This window comes from Octodon degus, unplaced genomic scaffold, assembly GCF_000260255.1.
Source record: "Octodon degus isolate 3935 unplaced genomic scaffold, OctDeg1.0 scaffold00008, whole genome shotgun sequence".
In the NCBI taxonomy this organism is placed as follows: Eukaryota; Metazoa; Chordata; class Mammalia; order Rodentia; family Octodontidae; genus Octodon; species Octodon degus.
Window position 1 is genome coordinate 2,499,371 of NW_004524584.1, and position 7,771 is coordinate 2,507,141.

Consider the following 7,771-nt stretch of genomic DNA (forward strand, 5'->3'; position numbering starts at 1 on the left):
CCATCATGCCCAGTCTCAACTGGGGCCGGGTTGGCAGGGCAGGCCTGGGGATCAAACTCGCAGCCCCTGCGTCTGCCTAAGCAGGCGCTTTAATCTGTTGAGCTATTTGGCCGGCCTTTGTCAAATATTTAATTCACAATGATCTTAATTTTCTCTCTTAATTATTAAGGTTATCATGATGACTTTGAGCAGTTTCATCTTGTTTTATGAAACTATGCAAAGCAAGGATATGTGTGTGTGTACGTGTGTGTTTACGTCATCATTACAAGAGTGACAGCTCTTCACCTTTTCCATTGCTTGGAAGCAAGTCACTGGCTTTGCCCATTCTCAAGGAGAGAGAATTACACAAGACTTAAAATTAGAAGACATCTTAGACTTCTGCTCACCAGAGCTTAGCAATACTGTGTTTTACAATCCGTGAACATGTTATATATTCCCTTACTTATTTAGGACTTCTATAGCTTTTGTTTGATTCATTGGAAAATAATTTTAGCTTTCAAAAAAGAGGTTTTATATAACTTTAAGAGTTATTCCTAGATTTTTAAATATTTTTGATGCTGTTGTTTTTTATTTATGTATTTATGTATTTGAGGTGGGGTCTCACTATGTAGTTCAGGCTAGCCTTTCACTCTACAGCCCAAGCTGTCCACAAACTTGTGGTCCTCCTGCCTCAGCCTCCTGTGTGTGGGGATCACAGGGATGCACCACCATGCTTGGCTTGATGCTATTATAAATGGTGATAATGTTTAAATTTAATTTTCTAGTAGCTATGTATGGCACATAGAAATGCCATTGATTTTTATGAATTAACTTTGTATTTAGCAATCTCATTAGTTTATTAGTTTGCTTGTGGTTTCTTTTGGATATTTTACTCCAAAAAAAAAAAAAAAAATCAGGTTATCTGCCAGTAAGCACATTTTTACTTCTTTAGTTTCTATCTTCATGACATTTGTTTATGAAATATATTGAGATATAGCAGATATATTTTATTTTTGAATGCCTAGGATCTTAGGTACATGTTGAATGGTTGTGAGAACAAAATATATTCGTGAGCCTAAAGGGAAAATATTCGACATCTTATCATTATGCATGACTTAACTGTAATTTTAAAAATATACCCTTTATCAGATTAAGGAATTTCCACTCTTAGTTTCCTAAATTTGATGTTATATCTGATTAAATGCTTTTTCGGAATCTGTAGAGATGATCATGTGATTTTCCCCCTTATATTGTTAATGTATGGTGCTTAATTTATGGATATATATGTATATATACACATAGAGCTAAACCTGATATGCATATACATATACATATACATATATATGTATATATATAAAAGCAGAATACATAGTACAAAACTCAGTTGATTCTTCGGTATTATCCTTTTAATAGTGAATCTGATTTGTTAAGGTTTTGTTTAGAATTTTTGCAACCTGTTCATGAGGGATATTGGTCTGAAATTTTCAGTTCCTGTGACTTTCTTGCCACATCAACTTTTGGGGGGAGGGGTATCACAGTAATATTATCCCCTAGTCATTGCAGACTGATCAGGCCTACAATCTCCCATATAAGTAGATGGTGAAGGCTTAAATAAATAAGACAAAAGAAATGATTTCAGGGCTCCAGGAGGACCAAAATCCCTCTCACAGAGATTTTTCTGGTGCTTACACCAAGACCTTCTCTAGGCAGCCCATATTTGTTACATTACCAAACAAAGGAGGGAATGCAGGAATCTGGGTCCTATTGGAGAATGCCTTTAAACACTTCTCCAAATAACACATTATGTTAATTTAGGAGAACTATGTTATCTCCAGGAAGGTTTCCACCAGGAGTGAGATGCCTGCAGTTACAATCTGTAGCTAGCTGAGGTTGGAGCCAGGAGTCCTTAGCCACAGCCTTGTCTTGTCCTTTGAGATGCCAAGGACCTTCAGGCCTTGCCCAGACTTACAAGTAAGCATCAAAAGCCAATTGGTTGGTATAAATCCTGCTCAGAGCCACTTCACAGTGGTCTCCATTAGAGGGGTGCTGGTGACTGAGCCCAGGGCCTCACCCATGCTGAGCGCACGCTGTCCCACTGAGCTGTACCCCTCTACTGGTCAATTTTCCTCCAAACCTTTAGAAGAGGGTTACTTCAGTTCACTGCCTCAAGGTCCATTGTTCCAAGGCAGAAACATCACAGCAGAAGAGGGGGGCAGGGAGAAACTGCTCAACTCGTGAGAGCTGGGAAGCAGAGCCAATTGGGAAGAGCTGGACAAGAAGGAAGCGGCCAGAGACCACGCCCCATGATCCACTTGCTCCACCAACTCACGACTCCCTTCCTAACTGCCCACTTTACTAGTTAATAAGTCAGTGTCTTCACATTCCAAACCCCTCTCTAGACATCCTTTAATCCAACGCAGTTGACAAGATTAACTGGTATGCCTGTTGTGAGTTTTATTCCCCCCCTGGGGATTAAGCCCCAGGCCTTGCACATACTAGGCAATCACTACTACTGATCTATATCTTTCAATTTTGTCAATTTTTGATAATGGGATTATAGTATCATCTTAAATGAATTGAGAAATTTTCTTTTTCCTCTGTGCTTTGAAAGAATTTATATCAGGATATATCATGTACAGGTACAAATTCCTTCTGACGAATGTGATCACTATGTATATCTAAATTGTACCCCAAAATGTAATAAGAATAAAAAAATTATATATGATTGGTATTATTTCTTCCTTTGATATTTTATAGAATTTACCAGTAATTTATCAGAATCTAGAATTTTCATTGGAAGTTTCTTAACTATTGGTTTAATTTTTTAAAACACATAGGACTATTTAAATATTTTGTTTCTTCTTGTGACAGATTTTCCAGCTGTAAAAGTAGCCAGTACCCACAACTTAAAGGAGAGGTTTATTAGGGCTCACAGTTTCAGGGAGTTGAGTACAGGGCCGACTGGCTCCAAAGCAGAAAATGAGTGACGGAACTCTGAAGGAGAGCTGCTCACGACTTAGCAGCCAGGTAGCCAAGAGGAAGGGAGTGAGGAACAAGAATACACCCTCCAGGTCCTACCCCAGGGACTCACCTCCAGCCGGGCCCACCTCCTGCAGGCATTTAACTACTGAATTCACTAGACGGCAATTACTGTAGTGAATCTATCAACCCCATTACCTAATCACCTTCCAAACATCAGACTTTGGTGGGGAGACTTCTTTTTTTTCTTTTTTTGAGACAGGTCTCACTATGGAGTTCAGGCTGGCCTTAAACTCATGATAACTCATGCTGGCCTCAAACGTGCAGAAATCCTCCTGGCTCAGCTTCCCTAAGTGCTGGAATTACAAGTGTGACCCACCATACTTGGCTTGGGGAGACATATTACATCTAAACCATACATTTCCTTACTCATTTAGCTAATTCACTGATGACAGAAATGAATAATCAAAAATTCATTAATTATTTAGAGTTCTCTAGTTTTAAACTTGTTGGAGACTTTATAGTCCATTTGTTACCGGCTTCTTATTTAATTCCATTGTGGGCAGGGAACATACTTCATGTAATCTAAAGGTTCACAAATGAGTTCAGTTTGCTTTATGGTCAAATATGGTCTGTCTTTGTTTCATATGTCCTTTCTTTGTTTCATAAAGAAAGCCATATTTTGTAATCATTGGGTATAATATTCTGTAAGTTTCATTTAGATCAAGAGAACTGGTAGCACGTCAGAACTTTGGTTCTATCACGGCATGTTTCGTGTATTTTGAAGTTCTTTTAAGTATGAACACATTAATAATTATGTCTTCCTAATAAAATAATCATTTTACTGTTATAAAATTTCCCTGTTATCTTTGCTAGTTCTCATTTTGAAGTATATTCCCTTTAGTACAAATAATCCATTCCATTCTCTTTTATTCACTTCTCTATATCTAGATAACAAGAAAAAATCAACAAAGATCTAGATGTGAGAGACACTGTCAAACCTTGTTTGAACTGATACTTGTAGAACACTACACTAAAAATGGCCAGCTGTAGTTTTTCAAGTCTATGTACCATGCTACCTTATAAAATTGAAAGGATCAAAATTACAAAGAATATATTCTTTAATCACAGTGGAATTAAATTAGAGCTCAATAATAGACATTATGAAGGGGAACGAAAATGCTCAAAAGGAAAGAACAACTGGGACAAGGGAAAGGAGAAAGAAAGAAGGAAGGGGGAAAATATATATATATATACAGAAGATAGCTAAGATAATTATACTACTAGTTTCTATTGGTTTATTGAAAGGAAGAGTTAATGCTTATTTTTTGACCAATTTTACATGCCTATATCCAATAATCTAACAACTATTTTGAAGACAATAATATACAACATAACAACTGTTGTTGAATGCCTATCATCTTGTTTTTTGAGATTTTCTATCATTTCTAATGTTTTATTATTTTTTATTCTCTAGAGATAACTAGAAAAACACAAAATACGTCAAAATTCAGCAGTGTGTTTCTACAAAATCCACAAACTAAAAAATTCACAAGGAAAGGTGGACAATATTTAAACTAATTAAAAAAAAGAAACTCATTTTATAAGATGCAGCTAAAATAAAGCTAAGAGGAGAAATTGTAGCTCTAAATGTTTATGTTAGAAAAAATACAAAACCAGTAATATGTGTCCCTATCTCAAGAAATTGGAAAAGGAATACTTATCAAAAACGGTTGGGCACCAGCCAACCCCTCTGCACATGGTAAGGATCTGTACACAGACTTTCAGAACTCGAAGTGGAGATGTCTGCATCATCCGAACCTGAGGTGCCTTAGGTACTCTACTGACCTTGATGGGGTTTGGAGCTTCCCATTGCTTATTCAAAGCTTTTTAATTGCATTAGTTATTTAGTGCTTCTTTTGGCAATGTCCTTCCAGTCACTTAAACTAAAAACTAAAAAGTTGTTTTGTACTCATAAGCCAATTATAGAAAAATTGCCTTATTTTCAGAGACCTTTTTTTTTCATTAAAGGCTTAAGTTTTAATAGAAGTTCAGATGAATCTCTGGAATGACTCTTTCAAACTTGAGAACTGAGAAATACACTTTAAAATACCTTATTGGGGCCAGGGAGATGGCTCAGTGGAATAAGCGCTTCCCTGGCAAGCGCAAGGGCCTGAGTTCAATCCCCGGTTCCACAAAAAACAACAACAACAACAACCACAAAACTTTATGGCCATAAATTTTGTTAGTGAATGTAAATGTATTGCTTCTAATAAGGTCATATATGAAAGAATATAAAAGATTTGTAGTTAATCTACTTTTGCATATAGTAGATTAGTTCTAAATAAAAATAATTTTAGGTACTTCCTGAAATCTTATTTAATACTTGGATAATTTACATCCTTATTTTATCTCTGTAGGTACATTTTAAGTTACCCATGTTGAATTTTCAGTAAGTACAGCTTGAATTAATGGTGTTTGTCATGAATTCCTAGTTACTTTAGAGACTGCTTCCATTGGATTTTTAATTATTTTAAGTACCAAATTAAATATTGGTTCATTGGTTGTTACTAAAGTGATTGTTACTTTAACAGTGTCCCTTCTTAACACATGAGGTTACAAATAAAATGATATGCAGTTTTAGAAAAAGTAGAAGGAAGCTGGGCATGGTGGCACATACGTGTAATCCCAACACTTGGGAGGCTGAGGCAGGAGGATTGTTGGGAGTTTGAGGCCAGCCTGGGCCACAAAGTGAGCTCAAGGCCAAACTGAACTGCAGAGCAAGACCTTGTTTCAAGAAAAAAAAAAAAAACAAAACCTCAAAATCAATAAAAGGGAGGAAATAATAAAGACAAGTACAGCATTTGATTTAACAAATCAACAATAAAAAGTAATGAAAAAACCTGATTCTTTGAAATTATTAGTAAAATTGGTAAAGTTTTAGCTAAACTGACAAAGAAAAAAATGATATATAATTTTAATATCAGAAATGAAAGTATGGGCCAGCCAAATAGCTCAGTGGATTAGAGCACCTGCAAGCAGGCTGCAGGGGCCAGGGGTGCGATCCCCAGGCCTGCCATGCCAGCCCCACCCTTAAGGCACTCTGAGGCAGCAGTTGAGACTGGGCATGGTGGCGTGCACCTGTAATCTCACTACGAATCCGATCTAGTAGTGAGACCCTGAACACCCTGTAGCCCCTTCCCTAAAATACAAAAGAAAGAAAGAAAGAGAAATGAAAGTAAGAAAAGCATTATGGTTATAACAGATATTAAAAGCATAAGGAATTGGCAGTCAAGCAGAAGACCCAATACTATTATGGGCTACTGGACTCTTTTGGAATATTTTGCTGAGTTTACACACCTATAATATTCAAATAACGAAACTTAAAAAAAAAGGGGATACAGATGAATGTCCATTTTGTATCTGTGTATTCAAAGTGGTTAGGATAGATATATAGTTACATTCTCTTAATGAATAGAGGGATTTGTTCTAATGGTGTTTGTAAATAGGATCTCAAGTCCGCATCTTGTACAGCAAATAATCACTAGGAAGAATGTATGCAGTGTGTTAATTATTGAAACTGTCCTAACAATTTGGTTTGAAACTGTCTCATTGCTATTTGTTTCTCAATAAAATTATGGGAAAAAAGCAAAATAGTTAGGACAGATATAGAGCTGCATTCTCTTAATTCAATGAATAGAGAATTCTTCATGGAAGAATAAGTAGTGTCTAATAGTGTCTCTGGACAGGATATCATATCTGCATCTTATACAATGAATAACCACTAATATGCAATTTATTAATTATTGAAACTGTGCTAATAATAGGTTTTGAAACTGTCTCCTTGCTATTTGTTTCTCAATAAAATTACTTAAAAAAAAAAAGCATAAGGAAATAGAATTGTAGGAACAACGTTATGCCAAAAGATTGATGGCCTTGATGAAATTTTTCAAAGACCCAAACTACCAAAGCATACTCAAGAATAAATAGAGAATTTGAATATTTGTATATTAATTTCAAAAAATGAATTAGTAATTTAAAGCTTTCTACAAAGGAAATTCTAGGCCTAGAAAGTTAGACCGCTTCCAATTCAAACCAGATAAAGGCAGGAAAAAAAGTGCAGGTCAGTATTCCTCATGAACATCAAGACAAATGTAAGTGAAATAATACACATGTATTATGTAGTGTATCTTTATCCTTCTATCTATAACTATGTATTGAAAGATACCAGGAATAATATTTATCTAATGTTAATAAAGATTGCATCTTGGGCTGGTGAGATGGCTCAGTGATCTAAAGCACCTACTTAGAACAAGTTTAGCAAAGCACAGGGAACGCGGTTCAATCCCCCAGGACCACATGCCAGCCAGCCCCGCCCCCTGGTGGGCTGAGCTGGCCACACACACACATAAATAAATAAATTTTTAAAAAAATAATAACAAAGATTGATTGATAAAAAAAGATTCCCTCTTGTTGGTGACTTAAAATGTAACTTCTATTTTGCACATTTTTAATCATTGAATTCTTTTATCAGAATATGTATTATACAGCTGAATAGGAGCTAAAATTTTTAGACAAGAAGAAAATGGATACAATAAGAAAGGGAGAAGTCAAATTATTCATACCCAATGTGATCTAATATTTGAAGACCCTGAAAACTACACCAACTCTTAGAGTTGATAAACAAATTCAGCAGAGTTGCAGAATAAAAATCAACATTAAAAAATCAAAAGCTTGAGTCCTAGCCCAGGTCCGGTGAGTGTGTGGAGAGGTTCCTGCTATCCTGCGCCGGCGGGACCAGTCCCAGCCCAGG